A 24877-nucleotide genomic window follows, 5' to 3' on the forward strand; every position below is an offset into this window, starting at 1 on the left:
TAAGATGAAGATAACGTCCTGGTTAGCAGTTGACTGGCACGTCCTGGGTTAAAGAAAGAAAGATCCCTAGGGTTCGTAGTCTGAAGTGTTTGTGTCACCAGCCCTGTCACTGTCTGACCCCGCTTCAGTTGGGAGCAGGTTTGTGCATTGCTGTGTGGAACACAGACCCATGGCGAGCGAGCAGCGTCAGCTGTTTCCATGGCAGAGAGCTTGGCCAGTAGGAGACGGGAAATGCAGCCTGGAGCCGAGGGGGAGGCGGCAGCTGCTGTTCCCGCTCCTCGGGGCAGGCCTGTCAGCCAACAAACACTTCTCACTCAGCCACAGCTAAGGGCGTCGGGTTCCTCCAGTGGGAGTGTGGAGCAGCCGTTCGTTTTCCTGTTCGCGCTCCCCTGCGGTATGAAAATCGGGGAGGGGAGGCAGAAGCCCCACTTCCCTCCCTAAATGACGTCCAGTAGGGGAAGCCAGGACAACAGGGTGGGGTGGCAAGTGGTGGCCAGACTCTCGCCACCAGGGTTTAGCCTAGCTCAGGGTCCAGCTCAACTTCCTCCACGGGCGACTGGCCCCCACCAGGTCAACCTAGGAACTAAGGCAGGAACGGGGTGAGGAAGCAAGTCAAGCTGAGCAAGGCGGGCAAAAGTGAGTCTTGCCTTCATGGGCCACTCAGAACAACATCCTTTTTGTGTGCCAAGGCTGACAAAACATCCCGGACAGAGCAGCAGCAGGCCAAAGGCGCCCTATGCAGCTGCTGAAATAGCTCAGTTGGTAGAGTGTTAGACTGAAGATCTAAAGGTTCCTGGTTCAATCCTGGGCTTTGGCAGGTCCTTTCATCCCTCTTTGTGCAGAGGTGGCTTGTTTTCTGGAGCACAGCAGTACCTTTATCTGCTACAGTGTCCACTCCAAAATATCAGCCCCCCGGTGCAAAAACGCTATCTTAGGATGTAAACAGGAGGCTTCCAGCACTGGGACACCTGACAGTGAGCTCAGTGGGGGGTGTAAGAACTGCTGACTCTGAGGGTCCTGGGCTAAATCCACTTGCAAGTGGAAGTGTTTCGATTTATTTCATTGACAATGAGTAAGGTGACGATTTAATCATGTGTATTTTTCGTAAAAGTCACGGACAGGTCACGGGCAAGAAACAAAAAATCATTGCCCGTGACCTGTCCATGACTTATACCATAAATACCCCACATTGAATCCTGCAGGGAGGGGATCTCAGGGGGTCTGCAGCACCAGCTGTGGGGGGGAGAGTCTGGGGGGCCCATAGCACCAGCTACCAGGGGAGAAGCCCCGGGGTCCGGCTGCCACTCCAACTGCCACCGCAGGGGGGCAGCCCCAGGGTCTAAGCCGCTGCTCCCACCGCCCCCAGCACCACTGCCGGGAGCCACGGAGCTGCGGCTGCTCCCGCTGCCCCCAGGACCGCTGCTCAAATGGTCCCCAGGGCCAGCCGCATTGGCCGCTGCTCGGGTAGTCCCTGGGGCCAGCTGCTTAGGCGGCCCTGGAGTCAACCACACTGGCTGCTGCCGAAGTCATGGAGGTCACAGGAAGTCAGAGAATCTGTAACTTCCACAACCTCCCTGACGGACACAGATCCTTAATAATGAGACAGGGAACTGTGTGTTTCATTGTAAATCCGCCTCTGCCTGCAGCCCCTGCTGTCCCAGCCCTGAGCTCCCCACTCGCCGCTCTGCCAGTGCCCCTCACTTTCAACCTGCATGACCTGCTATCCCTGCCCTGGGCTCCCCCCACACCTCTGCAGTCTATATGTTTTATGGAAATATGCTTATAAGTGTGAATATGATGTAACTGGATTATGCTTTATGCAAAAAAGTCTCTGATAAGGTCTCATTACAAAGTTTATAATCTCCTGAGTGTGGTCATCCTATCTGTAAAAAGAAAAGGAGTACTTGTGGCACCTTAGAGACTAACAAATTTATTAGAGCATAAGCTTTCGTGAGCTACAGCTCACTTCATCGGATGCATTCCTATCTGTGTCATTCTGGTACATGTATCATTCTTGTGTCTGAAGCTAGAAATATGAAGTATTACTCTGAAAGTCCTGTTGTAATTATACAAAGTGTGGGCCGTTGATGATGGTTTGGAAGCTTGATGGTTCCCTGACTGGGACAATTGGTTGTAAATGGCTCTGTTCACTTGGTGCGGGCTAGCCCCGGAAGAATTGAGACAAGGGGGCTCACAGGACATGTGACATGTCCGGAAGTTGCAGACACAGGAAGTCAGTGCTGCTCTCAGGACACCATTAGGAGAAGGTCAGAGGCCCCGGCCGGGGGCGGAGGGTGACGTGGAAGGAGCGTGTCCCTCTCCCGTCCTCAGCCACGTGTCACCCGTGCGCCACAAGCAGCCCGGCCCCGCCCCTGCCCTGGTCTGAGTCTGCACCCCCTGACCCCTCCCCCACCCGTGTGCTCCCTCAGCCCCCCTCCCCAACATCTCCCACAATCCCCCCCACACCCTCCTCAGCCATTGACCCCCAACATCTCCTCCAGCACCCCATCCACCCCAGCCCCGCCCTCCATCCAGGGGATCCCTCAGACCCCACTCCCCAAACTCCCCCCTAGTTCACCCCAACCCTTTTCCTCGTCCCTCAGCCCCCAGCGTCCCCTCCCCCATCCTGTCCTCTCTATGTTCCCTTTCCCTTCGCCCCCCCAAATGTGCTGCCACCCCCAACCTCCTCCCCCAACTGACTCCCACCCCTTTCCCCATTGCTGGTCCCCACTTTTCCGTCACCCCTTCCCCCAGTCCATCCCCAGTGTGCCAGGCTCCTCATCTCCAATCTCTGCTATCCCCCAACCTGCCGGGTTCCCCTTTTCAGTCACCGTGGGACCCTCAAACATGCCCCCACCCGTCCCCTCTGGGATCTCTAAATCCCCTATTCCCACAGTGCACCTTGAAAAGGAGTACTTGTGGCACCTTAGAGACTAACAAATTTATTTGAGCATAAGCTTTCGTGAGCTACAGCTCACTTCATCGGATGCATTCGAGGGAAAATACAGTGGGGAGATTTATATACACACACAGAGAACATGAAACAATGGGTTTTATCATACACACTGTAAGGAGAGTGATCACTTAAGATGAGCCATCACCAGCAGCGGGGGGGGGGGGGGAGGGAGGAAAACCTTTCATGGTGACAAGCAAGGTAGGCTATTTCCAGCAGTTAACAAGAACATCTGAGGAACAGTGGAGGGTGGGGTGGGGTGGGGGGGAGAAATAACATGGGGAAATAGTTTTACTTTGTGTAATGACTCATCCATTCCCAGTCTCTATTCAAGCCTAAGTTAATTGTATCCAGTTTACAAATTAATTCCAATTCAGCAGTCTCTCGTTGGAATCTGTTTTTGAAGTTTTTTTGTTGAAGGATAGCCACCCTCAGGTCTGTAATCGAGTGACCAGAGAGATTGAAGTGTTCTCCAATTGGTTTTTGAATGTTATAATTCTTGATGTCTGATTTGTGTACATTTATTCTTTTACGTAGAGACTGTCCAGTTTGACCAATGTACATGGCAGAGGGGCATTGCTGGCACATGATGGCATATATCACATTGGTAGAAGCGCAGGTGAACGAGTCTCTGATAGTGTGGCTGATGTGATTAGGCCCTGTGGTGGTGTCTCCTGAATAGATATGTGGACAGAGTTGGCAACGGGCTTTGTTCCAAGGATAGGTTCCTGGGTTAGTGGTTCTGTTGTGTGGTGTGTGGTTGCTGGTGAGTATTTGCTTCAGATTGGGGGGCTGTCTGTAAGCAAGGACTGGCCTGTCTCCCAAGATCTGTGAGAGTGATGGGTCATCCTTCAGGATGGGTTGTAGATCCTTGATGATGCGTTGGAGAGGTTTTAGTTGGGGGCTGAAGGGGATGGCTAGTGGCGTTCTGTTATTTTCTTTGTTGGGCCTGTCCTGTAGTAGGTGACTTCTGGGTACTCTTCTGGCTTTGTCAATCTGTTTCTTCACTTCAGCAGGTGGGTATTGTAGTTGTAAGAATGCATGATAGAGATCTTGTAGGTGTTTGTCTCTGTCTGAGGGGTTGGAGCAAATGCGGTTATATCGTAGAGCTTGGCTATAGACAATGGATCGTGTGGTATGATCATACACCTTACATTGTGTATGATAAAACCCATTGTTTCATGTTCTCTGTGTGTGTATATAAATCTCCCCTCTGTATTTACCACCAAATGCATCCGATGAAGTGAGCTGTAACTCACGAAAGCTTATGCTCAAATAAATTTGTTAGTCTCTAAGGTGCCACAAGTAGTCCTTTTGTTTTTGAGAATACAGACTAACACGGCTGCTTCTCTGAAACCTGTCAGTGCATCTTGGTAACCCTTCCCTCCTCTACCTTGAATCCCCCTATTCCCTTCCCTTGGGTCCTCCTGGACACCCCAACCCCACAGTCCGCCCCCGACATATATCCTGGTCACTCATTCACACGCTGAGCTAGTCCTTCAGGGGCCTCCACAGCCCACCAAACTTCTCCATCCATGAGCCCCGTGGCCCTGTGACCGGGAAGGGGGGACAAGCTCCCAATTTGGCTGGGCTGGGTGTGGGTGTGAATCTTTTCCTGTCTGGTGTGTGCTGGGTTGACAAAGGCTCTTTGCTCCCTCGGGGCAGGGTGTGGTTTTTGGCCGAAGGTGACACGGTTTGGGAGCCCTGTGGATGTGATGTGGTGTCTGCAATGGGGAAGGAGAAGAGCAATATGAAGATGGCATCTAAGACGAGGCCAGGTAACTTCTGTGGAGGGAGACACACTGGACAAGCTGGGGGAAGGTGTCTGTGTCTGTAACACTTCCCTGTCCTCTCTCACAGATGGAGTCCAAGAGGGATAGGAAGGAGAGGTCTAGAACTGATCAATGGAATTGTTTTTTATTGTTCACTTTATTAAAATAACTTCATAAATAAAGTATTATGAATGAAACTACATTCATTCAGAAAACCAGGTACCCCAATAACTGGCTAATTCAGTTTCACTTTCAATCCAATTGCTGCTTAAATCACTGAAATTTGCACTGCTTCAACATTGTAACTTCTGTTCACTGTTTGCCATTCCTTACACTTGTCCATGTTAAAAGGAAAGGAGTACTTGTGGCACCTTAGAGACTAACAAATTTATTAGAGCATAAGCTTTCGTGAGCTACAGCTCACTTCATCGGATGCATACATAAGCTTTCGTGAGCTACAGCTCACTTCATCGGATGCAAGGGTTGTCCATGTTGTAACCCAAACTCCATTTTAACTTGTCCCAAACTCCATTTTAAAATGCTCACTTCATTTTTGCAAAACCCTGCTGTAATCTGATTAGTGTAGTTTAGAAGTGGGAATGAGGTATGGATGGATGATGGAATCAACCTCCAGCCCCAGCCTGTCCTGATGAAATAAAGTGTAAACATCAATGGCTGAAGATGCAGACAACAGCCCTGACAAAGCAAGAAGAGTCCACCCTGAAAAGAAAAGAACAAAAGTATAATTGAAGAAACATCAAAGCCAGGTCCTAGGCTGAAAGTCATGTCTGCAATTGACGGGTGATCAATCACACCGAACCCAGAGGCAGCTTGACACAGCAAGATCTATAGACCCAGGATTCAAACTAAAGCCTACAAAAAGGATGGGTGAGATGGAAGACTTTGGAGGGTAACATTCTGCTGCCAACATGGAAGGGCATCGGTCCATGCCCAACAGAGACCCAGTTCTTCCTTGTGCCTGGCTTTCCTGGCCACAAACTACGAACCCAAGCCATGAACTCAAGCTGCATTCAGGACTGGTAACTATTTAGCGGCTGCAGAACATTTGGTGTGTATGTGTGTGTGTGTAGGTATTAGACATTAATTATTGGTTTTAAATCAAATTGTGTTATTATAACGAACGTGACATCTTGTCTTGTCCCCTGAAACGATCCTGTGCAGTTTTGTCTGTATAACAGAGGATGAGAGCCCCAGTAGTCAAGAATAATAAGGTGCATCCTAGCTGGATCCGGGGTTTTGTGGGGTTAAGACCAGTGGAAGGGAGAAGAGTCTCCTGTGCAGAGTGACTATTTTGGGTGCAGGTGAAGTGGGGTGCTTCTAATTGTAGCTCGGAGAACATCATGGGAAGGGGGTTCAGGGTAGAGCCCTGGGGTGTGGGAAATGCAAGAAGCAGAGCCTCGCCATCATGGCAGAGTGTGATGATAACATTTGTTTTTCCTTCTTGCGTTGTGTTTGGCACCAAGAGAAAAGAATTGTGTGTGTGTGTGTGTTGATGCCAGGCAAGACCTGTCCAGCTCACCCTCTCTCTCTTTTTACTGCCTCTACAATAGGCCATTGGCAGGAGAAGTGCGCATTGATCCCCACAGGCTTGGTCTAGAGAGCCTGCACCATCTGGCGGGAGGGAAGAGAATCATACTGGGTCCTGGAGGTGACAGTGGGGGAGGTGGGGTGACTGGCCACACAACCTGTTGGCTCTGTCTCTTTTCATCACATGGGGCTGCTCTAGAGCATGTGGGAGACAGAGGGAGGCCGAGCTCTCACGCACCAGTAGAGCTGTGGGCAGGGCTGCCTCGCTCGTCGGTTATTTCCTGCGCTTGCAGATGAATCGCCCAGGAGCCCCAGGCAGAGGAGAAGCTGGAAGAAGTGGAGCTGAGCAGCCTGGACATCCAGCAAAGCAGAGATGAACAATCCTGAGCTTTCTGCCTTTCCCAGCACTGGGTGTGAGTCGGCGGTGACGGCACTCTCTTCCTCAGCTCTTCCCAGGTTAGTTTTCTTCAGAGGACTTGAGCTTGGCGTGGTATTAAGGGAAGGGGAAGAGACAATCATCTCCTGTGCAGAGTGATTCCTTTGGGTGCAGGTGCAGAGGGGAGATTTCTAATTGTGGCTGTGATGGCATAACGGGAGGAGGGTTAAAGCCAGAGCCCTGGGGTGCGAGAGGAGAGAGAAGAGGAGCTTCGCCACCATTGCTTTTTCTTTCCCTCTTCTATTGTGTTTAATACCAAGGGGAAAGAAGTTGTGAGGACGGAGTCCAGCCCAGAAGTGAAATGGAAAGTGAGTGAGAGCAGTGACAGCGTGAATCCTGTTGATGCCAGGCAAGGTCTGTCCAACTGGGAGCGAAGCAGCTGTCGCTGTCAGTGAGGTAAGTGTCTGGTTTGGTGAGGGTTCTGGTCACAGCCCCCCTGGCTCCAGGCAGGGACTTCCCAGTAGCTGGGTGTGGGTTTCCTGACTAGCTGTGGCTTCAAGGGAGACGATGTCACCATTTGCGGGGGCTGATTATCTCTCTGGCCAGGAGTGGGGTGTTCTCCCTAGCAGAAGTTTGAATCCATGAGGGTGACTCCCTGTTCTGAATTTCTTTCCTTCCTTCTAGGTTTCTCTCTCTCTCTGTCTTCTCTACTGTGTTGGCAACTCACACTCAAACTGTCTCTCTCCTTTCATGGACACCTGTTATGTTCACTTGCCTGTATCCTCTTCCTCTGCTCCCCCTCCCCCAGTCTCCTCTGGGCTAGGCTGGGTCTATCTGTCTCTGGCCATGGTCTCTGCCCTACTGGGCTAAGGGGGTTGCCCCTCCCACTCCCTATCTTCCTAGAGAGTTTGGGGAGACTTCATTGCTGTAACTGGGTCACAACGTGAGTGGTCAGTCATGTCTTTGGGGCTGTGGGGTCTGAGACTGAGAGGGGTGGGCTCACAGTCATGGCTTTGGGCACAGGAGAAGTGGGGCTGGGTTTGGAGATGCCTAGAACCCCCCTTATCACCCCTGGCTCCATTACTGCATCACCCAAAAGCCTCGCTCAGGGTCCATGCCCAGTACTGGGTTTCTGACGGTGCCACTGGCACCATGGCGCTGGGCCCACACTTAAAAGGGGTCCTGACCCAGCCCCCTCCACTTGCCATGTGCCCCCACTAACCAGTAGCTCCTCTCCCTTCTCCCCCCTCTCCCTCGCCCACTGCTCACTCCTCTTGGCCAGCCAGGCCCGCGGCTCCTCTGTGCCCCCTGACCTCTCCCACTGCCACTGCTGGCTCCTCTCCGCCATGGGGGGGTGGGGGTGGAAGCTCTATGGCAAAGGCTCTTTTATCGGGCACTAGCTTTCTTAGCTCAGGACATGGGGCTCCCACTGGTGTCTCTAGTCTTCGTCCTCTGCCCCGTCTCTCCGAATTCCCCATGTCTTGTGGAAACGAGCCTGCTCCTCTCGCAGGTGGCTGACAAAGGGGGCTCCCGCCCGGTGAGGCTCTAGCGTTGTGCAGAGCACAGTGCAGCAGGGAGTTAACACTAGGGCCGTAGTTCTTCCTTCCTGAAACAGGACGTACATACTGGAAAATGGGGCAAGGTCAGTGTTTGTCAACAGGGAGCAGCAGGAACTCCTACCCCTGCATGGGCTGGGATGGATACCTGGCTGGCCGGGGCCCCTAAAGGTGTGAGAGCAAAGTGAAGGCTTGTTTGTGGCATTTCCCCTTCAGGGAGCCTAAGGAGCTCTTTCCCCAGGAGCTGCATGGGAGGAAGTGATGGGTCAGTCGTGAGCTGGAGGCTGGCAGCGATATTCTGTTCAGGGCTGGTGGGGGGAAGCTCCCCACAGTGAGGTTTAGAGGCTCTCTGCTAAAATCTGGCCTGAAATGTTAGTGTTGCGATATTTGTTCAGTGCTGGTTGATTGGGTGGAAAGAGCCCCCGCCCCCTCAGTTCTGCTGACTTTGCAGCTGGACGCTGCCTTTTGGGTCCTAGTGCCCGTTGTCCCCACTGTCTGTGTGCTGGGAGGAAGCCATCTTGTTTTCTGTACAGCAGTGAGTGCAAGGGCTTGGGCAGGGCAGGGCAGGGCAGGGGGGCGGGGGGCAGGGGGAAATAAGCAGTAGGGAAGGAAGGGGATGGGATGAGGAGGGGATGGGGCAGTGGAAAAGGAGCATAGGATGGGGAAGAGAAGGGGATAGAGGAAGCAGGGGCAGTGGGGAAGCGGGGCCTGGCATGCAGCATCCCTTTCGCAGTAGCTGAGGCTCCCCTGTTAAGCAGGCCCATCGAACCCGCACCCTGACAAGCCCCCACCTCCCCTGCACCTGGACCACCCCAGTGAGCTTCCCGGACACCCACCCCACAGAGCCCCAGCCTGCTGCACTTGGACCCCGACTACAATGAGCCCTACCTCCCCTGCACCCATCCTGCACTGAGCTCCCCACACCCAGACACCCCCTGCTGAGCCCAACCACCTTCACCTGGACCCCTCTGCAGAGTCCCACTGCCCCTGGAACTCCCCAACAAGCCCCTGTGCATCCAGATTCTGCAGTTAGCCACCTGCACCCTGACTGCTCCACACAGAACCCTCTTACCCTACCTGGATCCCCCCACACTGAGCCCCTCCACACTTGGATACTGCCAGACTGAGCCTGCCTGCCTGCACCTGGCGCAGAGGGGCAGTGCCCAAGGGTGCTTCTGGGGCAGGTGTATCCCTTACATTATGTCAGGATTGGGTGCAGCCTCACAGCCAAGTCCCTGTCCGGGGAGGGGAGGGGGAAGGCTGCAGGATGATCTCCCATCTCCACGCAGCCAGTGGCCTCTGCTCCCCACTGCCAGGATGGAGCTTCCACATTCATTTATTGACAAATAACATTTGCAGAATTTTAAAATAGTGCACAGAATTTTTAATTTTTTTGTGCTGAATTCCTTCAGGAATATGGGGTGCTGGGAAGTTGTGGGGGGGCTGTGAGAGGGGTGCTGGGTATAGGGGTCTGTGGGCCAGATCTCTGGGTGAGGGGGCACTGGGCATGGGAGTTGCTGGGCATAAGGGGGTGGGGAGCAATGGGCAGGGGGGTGGTATGGCAGAGCATGCTGGCAGCGCAGGGCTGGGTGGGCCAGTATGTGTCTGGTGGCTGCGGGTTTGCAAACAGTGCCCCTGTGTGGGGCTGTGCAGACCGGAGCTGTGTCTCCCTCCCCCACCCCCCGTGCCTTACCCCTGGCCGGCCCCTCACTCTGGTGATCAACCCCCCCTTGTGCCATGCCCCATTCCCCCATGGGGAGCCACAAATATGTTTGGCGCCAGGCCCACAGAAGGTTAATCAGGCCCTGTCCACACCTCCTTGTGCTGGGTACTGCATGGACAACCAGAGGCCGGCGGGATGCATGTGGAGATAGATGAGTGTGTGAGGCAGATGGGTGAAGGGCTGTATGTGGCATGCAGTGGGGGTGGATGGGGGTTGAGGGTTGGATGGACAACAGGACAGATGGAGAGCTGAAGGGACGGGTGGTGATGTCACAGGCCAGAGGTGTGGTGGGTTCTGCTCATGGCCGCTGGCCCTGTCATCTCCTGCCCCACCTGCCCTGGACTCTGCCCCGTCTCTCGCAGGCAGCACTCGGCAGAGTCAGACCCTGTAGCGTTACACTGGTGCCTCCATCCCGTGCGTACACCTGTGCACAGTGTGCTGCTGGGGAGCTGGACAAGCAGGCGGGCTCACGGCTGCTGAACCACCTCCTCCAAAGACTGCCCCGGATCTCCCCCTCCTGGGGCAGCAAGATCCTGGTGGGTGGTGGGGGGGCTCCTTGTCCCTCCTCGCATCCAATGCAGCCTGCTCAGCATAGAGACTGAGGTCACCTGCCTCCACCCAGCCTCTAGCTGGAGCTGCTCCAGCCCTGAATTGCTGGTATCCCAGCCTGGCTGGAGTTGGTGTGATGTCGTTGCGGAGTCAGTTCTTTCTCCCCGATAGATTATGATTTTCCCCACAGCAGTTAGCTGGTCTTTCTCTGCTTCCCCAGAGCCCCTCCCCAGAGTCTGTCATTGCTTCACCTAAAAGCTGCTTCCCCTTTGGGTCTCTGTGTTCTGGGGTCTCTGCTGTCATCGGGGACACTGCTCTTGCTTTGGGCAGGTGCTCGGCAAGGTGAGGGTTGTAACTCAGAGCTTTCTTCATCAGAAATTGAAGTAAAATTAGCCTTTGCCTCATTTCTTAAAGTGCAGAGTAACACACAGGCACACGCCGGCTCACCGGGAGTATGTGTGGGTCGGTGTCAGGGTGCAGGGCCCCCTGGTGACCAGGTGGGGCAGTGCCTGGTGAATATCGCTCTTGTTGGGGCACTGACAACGGCTGCCCAGGTGGGTTAGTGCCCTGTGTATATCTCCCCCCAAGCACTGTGATAGTGACCCCTGCTGGCAAGGCACCACTGGTAGCCAGATGAGTCAGTGCCCTAGGTATGTTCTTCACCTCCCCCAAGGTGGCAGGGTGCCTGGGTGGCCGTGTCAGGGAGTACCCTGGATATCTTCCAACCCCCTTGTGGCAGAGAGCCCTGTTCCTGGTGCACATCTCTCCCCCCTAGGGATGTGCACTGGTGGCCAAGTGGGGGAGTTCCCTGTGTGTAGCCCCGCAACCCTTCTGTGGCCAGCTAGTGCAGGCACTAATCCCTGGCATCCAGGTGGGGCAATACCCTCTATATATCCCCCAATTGGGGCAGTGCCCTGTGTGTGTGTGTGTTTGTCTCCGCTTTTTGGGTAGTGACTGCTTGTGGCTAAGTGATGCAGTGACCTTTGATTTCCTCTTTTCTCCCCGCACACCCCCATCTGAGGTGGTGCCCCCTGTTGGCCAGTTGAGGCACTACCTGATGTGTGTATCTACTAATTGGAGCAGTGACCTCCCTGTGGTGGCCTGGTCTGGCATTGCCCTATTGGTATCTCCCTACCACAACAGACAGAAATACACCGTTGTGGTAGTGGCCACTTCAGGCAGTGGCCTGTTTATCATTCCCCCACCACCACCATTGCAGCAGTGACTCCTGGTGCCCACATGACGCAGTGCCCTGCATGTGTCCCCCAGCCAGTGCTGCAGTGACCCCTGGTGCCCAGTTTTGGAACAGGTTTTGTATACCTCACGTGTAGCCTGCGTGTACCTCACGTCTTGGGGCAGTAAAGTGTGGTAGTCAGCTAAGATAGGTCTGACATCTGGTGGCCACGTAGGGCAGTGGCCTGTGTGTACCATCTCCACTGGAGTCGTGACCCCTGGTGTCTTGGTGCTAAGATGCAGCCACCTCTGGGTTACACAGTGGGGCTGTTTATTGGCCAATGGGGATAGGGCCCCACTGTTCCAGGAAGTAGACAAGGTCTAAGATACCAGAGCAACTGCTGCTGCTATTTCAACAGGAAGAGAAGGAGGAGGCTGCAGGATGGTGAAGGAGAGAAAATCAACACTGCAGCAGGAGAAGGTAAAGACCAGGAGAATCCAGAAGCCAAGTCCACAGAGAGGCACAGGGGACCTCTCTGCAACCTCCCCAACGCTCTCATTTGAAGAGGGGTGTGGACTGTGGAATATGTAGCTTTCTCCCATAACCTGTAAAGAAATAGCTTTGAGTTCTGATGAGCTATGTAAGGTCAGTTCTTTGATTGGGTTAGTGAGGGGTTCGATGCCATTTAACTAATCCACATGCAAGTCACACCTTCTGCTGATCAAAATTCATTTTGCTGAGTGTCCCCGTCGGCAAGCCCTGAATTCTCCATGCTGACCTGTCTCTTCAGCGCCCTGGGTTTGTGGTACAGGAAGGGCAGCAGGCCAGAGGCCAGCCATGTCTGCAGCAGATGGAGCAGGCACTTCTATGCCGTGGTGCTTTATCACTTTTCATAGTGGGGGAGCTGAAAGCTGGCTAGCTGGACCCCCATGTGTTCGCAAGCGGTGTGAAAAAGCACAATTCCCGCTCACACTACACAGGGTCAGCACAGCTCCGGGGTTCTCAAGGATCTCACAATAATGTCAGCTTCAGAGGTGTGCGCACAGGGTTGGCCCAAGCATAAGAATAAGGGCTGCCCCGGGCTCGGTCCTGCTGCTCTGAGGCCACCAGCAGCCAAGCTCCCACCTCATCCCCCAGCTCGCTGCGGACTTGCCCCTCCTCCGCCCCCTGCCCACGGTCTGTGGTGTGCCGGGCAGAGAGAGGGGGACGTGGAGAAGAGATGGGGACAGGGCCTTCGGGAAGGGGGTGGAATCGGGGTATACCCCCTCCAGCCCCCTGCTGTGAACCGCTCAGGGCAGGGAGCTGGGAGCACCCCCATGACTCCAGCGCACCTCCCCAGCCCTGACCCCTGCAGCCCCTTCCACACACCCAGCCCTCTGCCCTGACTTCTGCACCCCCCCAGCCCTGACTCCTGCACCCCCCTCACACACATCCAGTCCCCAGTTCTGACTCCTGCACCCACCACACCCCCCCACCCCCACCCTGAGCACCAAACGGGAGCTCCTGCACCCTCCCCCCACATACCAACCTGTACCCCTTGCATCGAATGGGAGCTGCCTCAGGTAAGCGCTCCATACCCCCAACCTCCTGCCCCAACCCTGAGCCCCCTCCCTCATTCTACCTCCTGTTCAGACCCTGCACCCCAACCCCCAGCCTTCTCCTTCACACCCAGCCCTGTGCTCAGTGCACCCCCACTCTCAGCTCAGTGCAGAGTGAGATGACGAGAATGGGCTAGAACCAGGGAGAAGGTAGGTACCCACCCTATGTGGGCAGGAGTGAGGGGATCCTGTTTATCCCCTCCCCAGCCCTGCTGTGCTTGCAGTTTACTCCCAGCCCCTTTCTTGCTTCAAGGACCAACTCTAGCTCCTGCCCCACTGTGCTTTTGCCCTCAGCCCCTGCCTTGCTTCAGTCAACAGGGACTAATCCTCCCCCCATGTCCCGCTGTGCTCATCTTGCCCCTGTCCTTTGCCTCACTCCAGCTGGGGACCAATCCTTCCCCCCACCCCCCATGACCAACTGTGAGGGTGGATAAAAATCAATGACTTTTTAAAAAAAAATCAAATAATCAGATGTTTTTAATTTAAATTGGATTTTTGAGGAAAACGTATCTAAAGATAGTTTGAATTAAGGTACATCAGAGATGCTTAGTTTTGCAGTTCTCAAACTGTGGATTTGTGTCTCCAGAGGTAACATGCTTGTTAACAGCAAAAATGTTTTAAATAAATAAATAATATAGAGAGGTGAGAAATAACAGCCCTCAACTCTATTGTCCCTCTGCAAATTTGTGGACACAGGGTCAACCCTTTACCTCTCTTTAAAAGTGAAAACTTTCAAAAAGTTCAATGAATAGAAGATTGTTGGGGGCGGAAGAGATCTGCTCAAGGAAAAGAAGTCCAGAGATAAATGTGAGAAGTGAGGGACATATGCTTTTTGTTAAACTATTATGTTTGTTGTTGAAGAAAAATATCCAGAATATTTCATGTTGTTGTTTTAGTTAAATAAAACAATTTAAATATCTGTCTGGGGATGTTCTCTTCCTAATACAGCCTGGCAAGAAAATCCTCCAATATTAATTGATTAACCTGTTGAATGGAGAAAGTTCATCTCCCAATAATCATAAATCTCTGCTTCAGTTACCTTGGTAAATGAAATACCAGACACTCAATTTTGTGACATAGCTGTAAAAACTCTCTCAAAAGTTTTCAAAATAAATCCGGTTTAAAAATGTGTAGTGTTCCCTTCTAAAAATGAAACCCTTGATCTGAGTTGTGAAGATATGTATTAAGGTGATAACAAACCAAACAAAAATGCACTTTTATGTAGATTAAATGGAGTTTTCCTGACGAGTGATTTAAATCAAATCACGCCCTGCTGCTGTGCTCGGCCTGGCCTCTTCATCCCCAGGGGGCCCACAAATATGTTTGGGCCACCACAAAAAAGTCAATGGGCCCTTTCCTAGAACGAACCCTCATGAGTGGGGTGATCCCCAGGGTGTAGCTCAAACCTCCAACTGTTGGCCAGTGGCAGGAACATGAGCACGGAAAGGGGGGGGTGGCAGTGACATCACACAGGACTTTTGCAGGAGCTCAGCTGATTGGTCAAAGGTGGTGGGGAGGTGGAGACCTCACAGAGAAATGCTGACTCAGCCAGGCAGGACGGAGAGGGGCAGGGAAACCTCGGTGACCCTCTGGCTTCACTCAGCGGTCTCGTTCTCGAAGTCTCTCCATGAGCAATGAGAGGGGATTAGGGTCACGTCCGTGAGCACCAGAGGGAATCTGTACGAGAGTTTTCTTCCTTTCATGATTATTGATAGATGTCCTGTGAGAGGTAAGGGCCTCCTTAGGTCGTGAAACCTCTGTCCAATCTGATCTAGACAGTATAGATGGTAACAAAGCTTACGGCTAGGAGGAATTTAGCACTTAGAATTTTGTATCCTTAAAAATCAAGGGAGACATGAGGGCTTGTCCTTTTATTTCACCTTTTCCTCCATCCCCCTCATTTCTTCTTCTCTTGCATCTTTGGTCCTTTCTCCTCTTCCCCTCCCAACACCAGGAGGTTTGTGTTTGTGAATCCACTCATCAGCCTTCATGTGGGAACAGATGATACCGATAGATTCTCGTTGGAACGTATCAAGGAAGACTATACCGGGCTGGGGAAGAAGCTTAAGGAAATCGTGGCTCAGATGATCTTCAGTGGGTTTCTGCCTGTTCCTAGAGGTGGGCAACAAAGGTGTGACAAGATTATGACTATCAACAGACGGCTCAGGCAGTGGTGGGCAGATTAGGAAGCCAATGCGTTATCCATTAGGCCACTGGGGCACTGCTGCTTAAGTGAAGGAGGGATGGAAATTCCCTCTCATAATTGCACATTCCTCACATTCACTTGGAACCAAATACTCCCTTTATGCACTTTACATAACTGTCTGCATCCCTTGGCAGTGAGGCAACGGGGCAGGTCACTGACAGAGCTGAGCCCCACCTTTCTGCCAGCCATCTTTAGAGGAGAACCCCACCCTAGAGTCACACCTCCCTCCTCCAGCATCTCCATGTCTGTGGCTCTAAGTGCCAGTAGGATGATTAGGGGGTGAATCTGGGGCTGGAAGGGGGGTCAGGTCAGCCTGTAAGGAATAATCAGGTAGGGCAGACCCAGGGGGAGGCTGTGGGCTGCTGTACAATTGGATCATGTGACAGCTGGCTGAGTTCCAGGAGATGAGGCTGCAGCTGGCCGATTTGAGCAGGACCACCAAGTGAAGGGAGGGGCAGCCTCCCCTGACATTTTTGTGGTCTGCAGGGAATGGAGTCAAAGCAGGAGGATGTGGGGACTCAGGGCAGGACCTGCAGATCCGGTAGTGCAGGGCTATAGTTGATGGAGGAGAGAGAATCCTGCAAGAAGAAGCAGCCAGAGGGAAGCAATAAGTGCAGCGTGCAAGCCAGCCAGCTGAGAGTCACAGGGGTCCAGAAATGGAAATGGTAGCAGGTCCCATGGTGTAATGGTCAGCACTCAGAACTCTGAATCCTGCGATCTGAGTTCAAATCTCAGTAGGTCCTCCTGGGGCTATGTTGGTTTGCTGCAAAGCCTTACTGCTCAGTGTGCGTGGTTTCCGTGTATCTGGGTGAACCAGAGTGAATTTTTTCCCTCTTCCTGGGCGACTGTTGCCCACTGGAGATAGGTCTTGGGTCCAGCTGGTTCAGTGGTCTGGCCACAATAGGTTAGGGCCCTGGAACTTAACAGTCTGGCTCGAGACACCTGAATGTTGCGTTTCTCGCTGCTTCACCTGATGCTCACAAATTTGGTCCTTGTACCTGCAGTTGCCAACCTCTTCCTCTTGCCCACATAGCGCTTGAAGAAAGGAGTGCCAGGGACAGGCTTCATAGTCAGGGCTAGGCAGGAGGGAGGAAGAGTCCCAGGCTGGAGCCCAGCGCACCTCTCCTCTTCTGGGCATCTAGAGCAGAGGCGGCTGGTGCTGACAGCTCCAAGGGAAGGCTTAAAAGGCACAGAGCAACCGTGGGTGGGGCAAGAGGAGAGGAGGAACATGCCTATGTGTGGCCAGCAGACAGCCACAGAGACAGACAGACAGCCTGCTCCCTGCTCCCTGGCGTGAAGAACCCTCACTGAAGGCCACCCACAGACCAGCATTCACTCTGCGGCCTGCATCACAAGGTGGTAGGAAAGCACAGCCAGCCCCCCCAGTGAGGCCTCTGACCCTTCCCACTCAAGGGGTCCTTTTGGTGGTGGCGCAGGAGATATTTCCCCAGACGCTTTTCCCCAGCTGCTGAGAAGCACCCAGGGCTTGCTCTTGTGATGGACGGGTGAGTACAGTTAGGCGGCCTAGTTAGTTCAGCTGGCTGCACATCTGGCTCTTAATCTGAAGGCTGAAGTTACAATTCCCTGTTTGGGTGGTTGGGGCTCCTCTTCAACAACACAACACACAATCTTCTTAAGCCCCCACCCAGTAATCTGGAGCAACTAACCAGGGCCTCTGGGTGCATCTAAGAGGCAATACTTTCCTCACTCGCCAGCACTGAGTGTAGAAAAGAAACTTTAATAAAAAGGAGGAAAATCACCTTGTATTAACTTTGGAAAACACCACAATCATGATTCATAACATGACACTATGAGCAAAAAACCCACCCACAGTACACTGGGCAGTGTCCTTTTGCCTCAGGCTCTGAAATCCAGACACCAAAAGCTCTTTGGATGTGCCCCTCCTTTCACTGCACGTCGCTCCAAGCTGCTGTCCTGGGTCAATGAAAACCCAGAGATCACCTCTCACCTCCTGGGGGTAAAGCCCCTTTCTCCCTCCCCTGTCTGCCCACATTGCCGGACATTTGCCGTTCCACCCTGTCACTCCTCTGCTGGCCACCTTCTCTCCTCTGGAATGTCTTGCAGTCCCACCAAGAGCGGTGCAGGCTCCCTAAAAGTAGCGGCCATGAGAGCCCGAACAGTAGCCCCATCCCTTCCTCTTGAGGCCATGCCCCTGCATCATCCCTTCTCCCCAAGGCCCCGCTCCTGCACTGACTCTTCCCCCCAAGACCCTGTCTCCTGATCACTGCTCTCTGTCCCCTCCACACCCTCACTCGCCCATACAGTCATTACAAACTGGTAAGGCAGAGCCCTACCATTTCTTAAAGTCCTGAGGCATTGTGCCCTCCTGTTCACGCACCCCTGGGTCTCGGCGCTTCACACAGCTCTCACTGATCTCAGCTGTTAGTGAGGGAGCCTCACTGCTTGCACAGACTCGGCAGTTTCCTGCCTGAGAGACACTGTCCCAAAGCAGTACTAACGCTTAGTCTTGGTTCTCGGGGATTTCAGATCTGTTGATCTGCAGCAAGACTCTCCACTGAGTCTCAATCAGCTCTGGTATCGCACAGAGAAGAACAAGAGGGTCAAATGGTGCCTGGAAGCCTTCAGAAGAACCCACCCCACCAAGGATCAACACTTGTCTCCTCCTGCTCTCAACTCCACTGAGAATTTTTGGGGGGTCACTCCTCGCCTTTCTCAACTTAGGGGCCTGGGAGCACAGCATTGACCAGGTGTTCCAGTGGCGCAATTGGTTAGCGCACAGTACTTATAGGGCAGTGCTGAGAGGAGCTATGCTGAGGTTGTGAGTTCAAGCCTCACCTGGAACACTGGTTTTTATTAATCAACTGGCTTCACCCACTTGTTTGTTTAGCCCTGTGGAGTGTAGAATTCCAGCCCAGGGGACACTTGAGGAGGGGGGGAGGACTCAAAAATGCCCCCTTCAATTATTCCCTCCTCTCCAGAGTGCAGGTCAGAATCTACAATCCTTTCTCCCCCACCAGCCCCTGTGCCAGGATCCCTCAAGCAGAGCCTCGAGTTCTGCGGATCCTTGACACTTGGGAAGGGAGAGGAGTAAGGTAGCCATTGTTAGAGGGCTTTCTCTTCCCCTGCCCTCTTCCCCAATTCTTGTCACGCAAGCAGCAAAAGACCACAAGTCTGAAGTGCAGACAATGCGATGTTTCCTGGGGTTAGTGTCCAAGCCAGCATGTTCTGAAGCCCTTCACACCAGTGGGGCTTATCTGTATACACCGATAGAGTCTGTTCCCCAGGGTTCCCTTCCCAGCTCCGACGCCACAGAGCATTTACCCCGCATCCCCCTTCCCGGCTCCGATGCTACAGAGCATTTACCCCACGCCCCCCATACCGGCTTCAACACTGCAGAGCTTTTACCCCACGTCCCCCTTCCCGGCTGCGACAGAGCCTTGCCTGTATCTCTGTTCCCTGTTCCTGTTCCCCACTTCGCAAACATGATTCCAATTTCCACTTCCACTTCCTGTTTGACTCTAGTTTATATGGTAATATTCTCAGCTATACCTTAACCAATCATTTTACTGAAATGTAACTAACCAATCCTAATATATTGTAACATAATTCTCTAACAATTATATCCCACTACACTAATGAACTTACACATAGCAAAATTAATTATACAACAGATAGAAACAATTAGAGAACCAGACAGATTGACAATAGAAAAGTGGAGGCCATAAGGATAAAACATACCGAAATGAGGTTTCACAACCACAACCATAGAGAAGGCATTTCTTGCCAGACAGGAGGCTCTCTTAAGATCTGTTTCTGTGTCTGGTGGTGATGGGCACTATCAGGACAGGTTCGTCTTCCTAACTGCCCAATACCACCGTATTTCAATGGAACGGGTTTGGGATGTGAGGATGTAACCATTCGCTTCACAGTTTATGGCTGCCTCTGCAGCTTAGCCAAAGGCCTTAGCCTAAGAACCCGACCTCAGACTCTCCCGGGGAGAGAAGGCCTATACACAGGCAGACTGTGATTTTGATTCTTTGTTTTATACCCCTGTAACTAGCTAAATGATGAAAATACACAGTAAAAATACACTGTGATAAAAAAAAAGCCTGTACTCTTAAAGTATAGGCTTTACAGGCAGGCCTGAATATCTCTATTCTAACAAGGATCTTTGGGAAATTAGCCTTTGCTGACAAGGTTTGTCTCTGTTCATATTTCACCTTCTGGTGTTATGCAGAGGGATATTTGGCATATTTCTGCAAGCTTAATAACTATCCCCTGAACTTTATTTACTCAAACTTCAAAATTGGTGTCACCTGATTTTTGCATCTCCCTGTGAAAAAACAACAGACACATGTGGCTTTCTACAGGGTGGCATGATGCTAAAGTTGGGGAATTCAATCTCTGTACTTGTGTGTGGGGGTGTTGCTTCTTTACAGCTGACTCAGAGCTTCCAGCCTCGGACTGCCCCTGCCTCACTGCCAGGCACACTGGGGTGTTAGCTACACCCACCGTCCTTTCCAGGGGTCCCTGCTGAACCCTTGGGGTGACTCTGCAGGTGGAGAAGGTGCTGTGTAGTGATGTAGAGCAGGTGCAGGAAGGAGCCAGGGTCACTATTCAATTCTGAATTGCACAATTTTCCAAAGTTGGGAATGTCCAAAACAAATTCTAACGGGAAGGCGAATGTAGAGCAGTTACACTGGAGGGGCCCGGACCAGCAATGGGGGTGGTGTCGAAATTAATAAAGGGAAGACCATTTCCGAAATTAGTCGTCACTGACAAGATTTGTCTCTGTTCTTATCTCACATTACGGTGTTATTTAGAGGAATCGGTACATATTTTTACTATAGTAATTAAACCCTTAATTCTATTTAATCAAGCCAAAAACTTTGTTTCACTTATTTTTTCTCTGTCCTAGCAGGAATGAATTGAATTTTGTGACGTTCTGGAAAGTGCAGAGAGATTAACTGTGGGGAATTCAGGTTTCAGAGTAGCAGCCGTGTTAGTCTGTATTCGCAAAAAGAAAAGGATGCATCCGATGAAGTGAGCTGTAGCTCACGAAAGCTTATGCTCTAATAAATTTGTTAGTCTCTTAGGTGCCACAAGTACTCCTTTTCTTTTTGTGGGGAATTCAGTCTCTGTGTTTGTGAGTTGATGTTTTCCTCTCACAGGTCAGTGCTTGCAAGGAAATCCTAAGAGATCTAAGGGCTGATGTATGCTGGGCACTTAACTGGCAGAGCTACATCTCACAGGGTGTGAAAAATCACCCCCAAACCAATATAGTTAAGATGACCTAAGCCCTGGTTAGATAGCGCTAAATAGAAGGAAGAATTGTTCCATCAATGTAACTATTACAGCAATGTAAAAACCCCTGTCTACTCCAAAGTGCTATCACAGTGTCACAGCAGTGTTTTAAGTGTAGACAACCTAAGAGCGAGACCAGATCTGGCTCTAGTTCGCATGCTGAGGCACTAAGATTGCAGTAGTCATAACTGTCTTATGCTTCCATCGTTGGCAGGATTTGAACCTGCATAGGGTGACCCCAATGGATTTCAAGTCCATCACCTTAACCACTCGGCCACAACTACTTGATCTATGTTTCACTACACTAGGATTCAGTTCTCACAGAATTGTCACTTCAAATTGCTCAGATCCACTTCCCCAGCACACTCAAGGCTATGCATTAGTGTAACTGTGTCCATGGCTGAACAGAGACATTTCCTGCCCATTTCCCTTCCAGCTGGAGCATGATGAGAGTGTGTTTGTGTTAACGACATTGCTTTAGATCATTGTTCATTCCCCACATTGACAATTCAGACAGTCCCTTTCCTATTCAAATCTCCAGCACATCATTCCAATAGCAGGGGGTCAGGATTTCTCTGGGGCATGGACATTTTTCAGGGGGTTGGGGCATGAACTCAGCCTTGCATTCCATCCTTGATGTTTCATGGACTAACAAGAGCAGCATAAAGAAAGAGCTGAGCCAATATCTCCTTGTCAGAGATGCAGGTGGCCACGTCCCCTCTGTCTGACCATTGCCATTGCAGGAGAGAAGGGTTCTCTGGAGTTGAATGCCCTGGCTCACATAAGACACATAGGGAGGTTTTGCTGTTCATGGATCTGTGAAAAGGAAATTGTTCCTCTGTGTTTTCCCCAGTGACTCCTACATCCCACCCCCAACATCTTCTGGTTGAACGAGGAGGGGTCATTCAGAAAGTTGTCGTGTTTGGATTTAAAGGTGTGAAATGATGGAAAAATTGACCGTTCTTCCTAGTTTAAATTCTGTAACTTCTACATTGGACAATAATAGTCAGCTCTTCACTGGCCATGAATGAAAACCAGGTCTGCCATATGAGAGACAATAATTCTACCACAAATGTTCAAACTATAAAAAAGTGACCTCTGCATTGTAGGCCACACTCACTTCTGGGGACCTATACTGGGATAGGGCTGACACTCAGAGGAGCTCTGTGCTTCTGGTCTACATGGAATTATTTGGGCATTAAATCTATTGGGATGAAGGGGTTCGAGTTACCTGTGCCCTGGTCCTTTAAGGGACCTTGGAGCAATGCTGGGGAGATTCAAGGGCATGGAGCTAGGGAACAGTGTGTGCTCCAAGGAAAGTTATTGTGCTCTGGTGACACAGAGCGGGTGTGGGGGTTTTGTAAGCCGTGGGGTTTGTATACAACTAAAGTTTACTAATCCGCAAGTTCAAAGCCATTCCTGCTCTGGGCTATACAGGGCAGTCTTCGCTGAGAGTGTAGCTCAGTAGGTGAATATTTGCCAGCAGAGCAATGGGTTCCTAGTTCAAATCCAAGTGACTCCCTTTAAAAACTTTTTTGAATGAAAATCGATTTCCAGACCCATCTCCAGTGTGTTCAGGAATCTGCTGAATGGGGATGCTTGAAATGAATGTAAACACTCAACATTTCCCTTCGCGAATGTAGAAAACCCAGCAGAGCTGTCCAGCAGCTGAAATCCGCTCCAGTTCTCCTGTCTCCAACAGGGACACTCTGTATTTGAGGCATGTGCGACACCTTTGGGATGATGACAGGTGAAAAAATTCTGGATCCAATGACAGCTGACACAGGAGGGGAAGGTGAACGGCAGCACTGCACAGGGTCATAACACTCAGACACCGGGCCTCACTGTCACTACCCCTGTGTTTGCCATCATTTATATTCTAAGAAACACACCCTTCCCCCTCCCCCACAGACTGTCACACCCAACCTTTTCCCCTGTAGCCCAACCCAACCCTACCCTACCTCTCTCCCACACACACACGCCATGGGACCCAGCCTCTCTGTGACTCATCCAGGTCAGGACTTGCCTCTGCATCACCCCGACAGGGGAGCAGAGAGCCTGAAGGGCCACAGGAGACAGATGGAGATCGGCCCGAATAGAAAAGACTTCCATTCGCTTCTTCAGAGTCTCGTTAACCTCACCCAGGAGAATTTCCAGCACCAGGTGGGCTCAAACCACCAACCTTCCCCTTAACAGCGGAAGGTGGGAACTGGCTCCCCAGCTCTGCTGCTGCTGTCCTGCAGCCTTTCATATGGATTTGTTTTAGGTAATGCAACACCCTCACCCCCAATCCATCCATGGAACAATGAGAGCAGGGACTAACTGTGGGCTCCAGTGGTACAATGGAGCAGTGCTGTGTAGCGTGATGTTTAGGTTATGAGTTCAAACCTCAAATGGAGCACCAGTTTTCTTTAAGTGAGTGTCTTCTGTTAATCATTTTGCCCTGCGGAAAATACAATTCCAACCCAGCAGACACCGCGGTCCCTTCCTTTACCGAGTCCAGGGCAGATTCCACACATCTACAAGACTCCACTCTCCACCTGCCACCTGTGTCAGGAGGAGTAAAGCCGAGCCCAGAGCACAGCCCATCGTGTGATTCTTCACCCCATGACTCCTCCTCAATCTTTGCTCCCCGAACCACCTTTGTGCACAGCCTCAGGGCTGTTGGGGCTCTAGAACTTCCCCCTCTGGCTACTGTTGCCTGTGATTTGACCTGAAGGTTGGGATTCTCACTGCTTCACCTGATGCCCACAAATTTGGCCCTTGTGCTTGCTGTCAAACTTTTCCTCTTGCCCACTTGGTGCATGAGGAAAGGAGTGCCAGGGCCAGGCTTCATAGTCAGGGCTAGGCAGGAGGGAGGAAGAGTCCCAGACTGGAGCCCAGCACCTCTCCTCCTCTGGGCACCTAGAGCAGAGGTGGCTAGTGCTGACAGCTCCAAGGGAAGGTTTATAAGCCTCAGAGCAACTGAGGGCAGGGCAAGAGGAGGGGAGGACCATGCCTACATGTGGCCAGCAGACGGGCATAAAGACACCCGGCCAGGCTGCTCCCTGCCATGCCAAACACCCACTGAATGCCACCTGCAGACCAGCATGCACAGCGGCTACTGATGCTTAGTGGCCAACATCAGAAGATGGTAGGAAAGCAGGGGCAGCCTCCTGGGTGGGGCCTCTTACCATTACCACTCAAGGTGCTCACTGTTGCAGCGGGGCAGGAGATTTTACCCCAAGAGGCTTTTCCCCAGCTGGCGAGACACAGAGAAACACTCAGCTCCCAAGGCGCTATTTAGCCCCGTCAAGCACAGGGACAGCCGCACATTTGGAGGAGGGAAACTGCTCTACACGCTAGCCTGGGCAACTGCCCATTTACTTTGGCAAGTCAGGAATGGCAAAGGCTAGTGTCATAAATATACATGAAAGGGAAAGCTAACCACCTTTCTGTATACAGTGCTAGAAAATCCCTCCTGGCCAAAGGCAACATCCTGTTACCTGTAAAGGGTTAAGAGGCTCAGCTAACCTGGCTGGCACCTGACCCAAAAGACCAATAAGGGGACCAGATACTTTCAAATCTTGGGTGGGGGGGAAGACTTTTGTTTTGTGCTCTTTGTTTACGAGTTGTTCTCTCTTGGGACTGAGAGAGGCCAGACAGAAATGCATTTTCTCCCACCCATCCTAATCCAAGTCTCCAACATTGCAACCAGTATAGGTAAGCCAGGCAAGGTGGATTGGGTTATCTTTTGTTTTATGTGAATTTTCATTGTGTTAAGAGGGAGCTTTATTCCTGTTTTCTGTAACTTTAAGGTTTTGCCCAGAGGGGGATCCTCTGTGTTTTGAATCTGAATACCCTGTAAAGTATTTTCCATCCTGATTTTACAGAGATGATTTTTACCTTTTTTTTTATAATAAAATTCTTCTTTTAAGAACCTGAGTGATTTTTCCATTGTTCCAAGACCCAGGGGTTTGGGTCTTTGATGATTTTGTAACCAATTAGTTAGGATATTATTCTCAAGCCTCCCCAGGAAAGGGGGTATGTAGGGCTTGGGGGGATATTTGGGGGGAAGACATCTCCAAGTGAGCTCTTTCCCTGGTCTTTGTTTAAAACGCTTGGTGGTGGCAGCATACTGTTCAAGGACAAGGCAA

General features: G+C 51.7%; 1 long non-coding RNA gene and 3 other non-coding genes across 5 annotated transcripts; 3 read left to right on the forward strand and 1 right to left on the reverse strand.

The window, feature by feature from the left end:
• The first annotated feature begins 744 nt into the window (after nucleotides 1-744).
• TRNAF-GAA lies at nucleotides 745-817 on the forward strand. Its single transcript has one exon. It is a non-coding gene; the product is annotated as a tRNA-Phe (tRNA).
• A 3524-nt stretch (nucleotides 818-4341) lies between these two features.
• Nucleotides 4342-12283, forward strand: LOC119841280. 2 transcript variants are annotated; one of them, XR_006275259.1, is made up of 5 exons: nucleotides 4342-4548; nucleotides 6297-6729; nucleotides 6970-7105; nucleotides 11066-11127; nucleotides 12070-12283. It is a non-coding gene; the product is annotated as an uncharacterized LOC119841280 (long non-coding RNA). The 2 variants fall into 2 exon arrangements; XR_006275258.1 differs by lacking the exon at nucleotides 4342-4548 and having other exon boundaries at nucleotides 5964-6729.
• A 5903-nt stretch (nucleotides 12284-18186) lies between these two features.
• On the forward strand, nucleotides 18187-18280 carry TRNAI-UAU. The gene is made up of 2 exons: nucleotides 18187-18224; nucleotides 18245-18280. It is a non-coding gene; the product is annotated as a tRNA-Ile (tRNA).
• Nucleotides 18281-20943: 2663 nt separating this feature from the next.
• TRNAS-UGA lies at nucleotides 20944-21025 on the reverse strand. Its single transcript has one exon. It is a non-coding gene; the product is annotated as a tRNA-Ser (tRNA).
• Between the last annotated feature and the right edge of the window lie 3852 nt (nucleotides 21026-24877).

This window comes from Dermochelys coriacea, chromosome 12 (assembly GCF_009764565.3).
Source record: "Dermochelys coriacea isolate rDerCor1 chromosome 12, rDerCor1.pri.v4, whole genome shotgun sequence".
Lineage (NCBI taxonomy): Eukaryota > Metazoa > Chordata > Testudines > Dermochelyidae > Dermochelys > Dermochelys coriacea.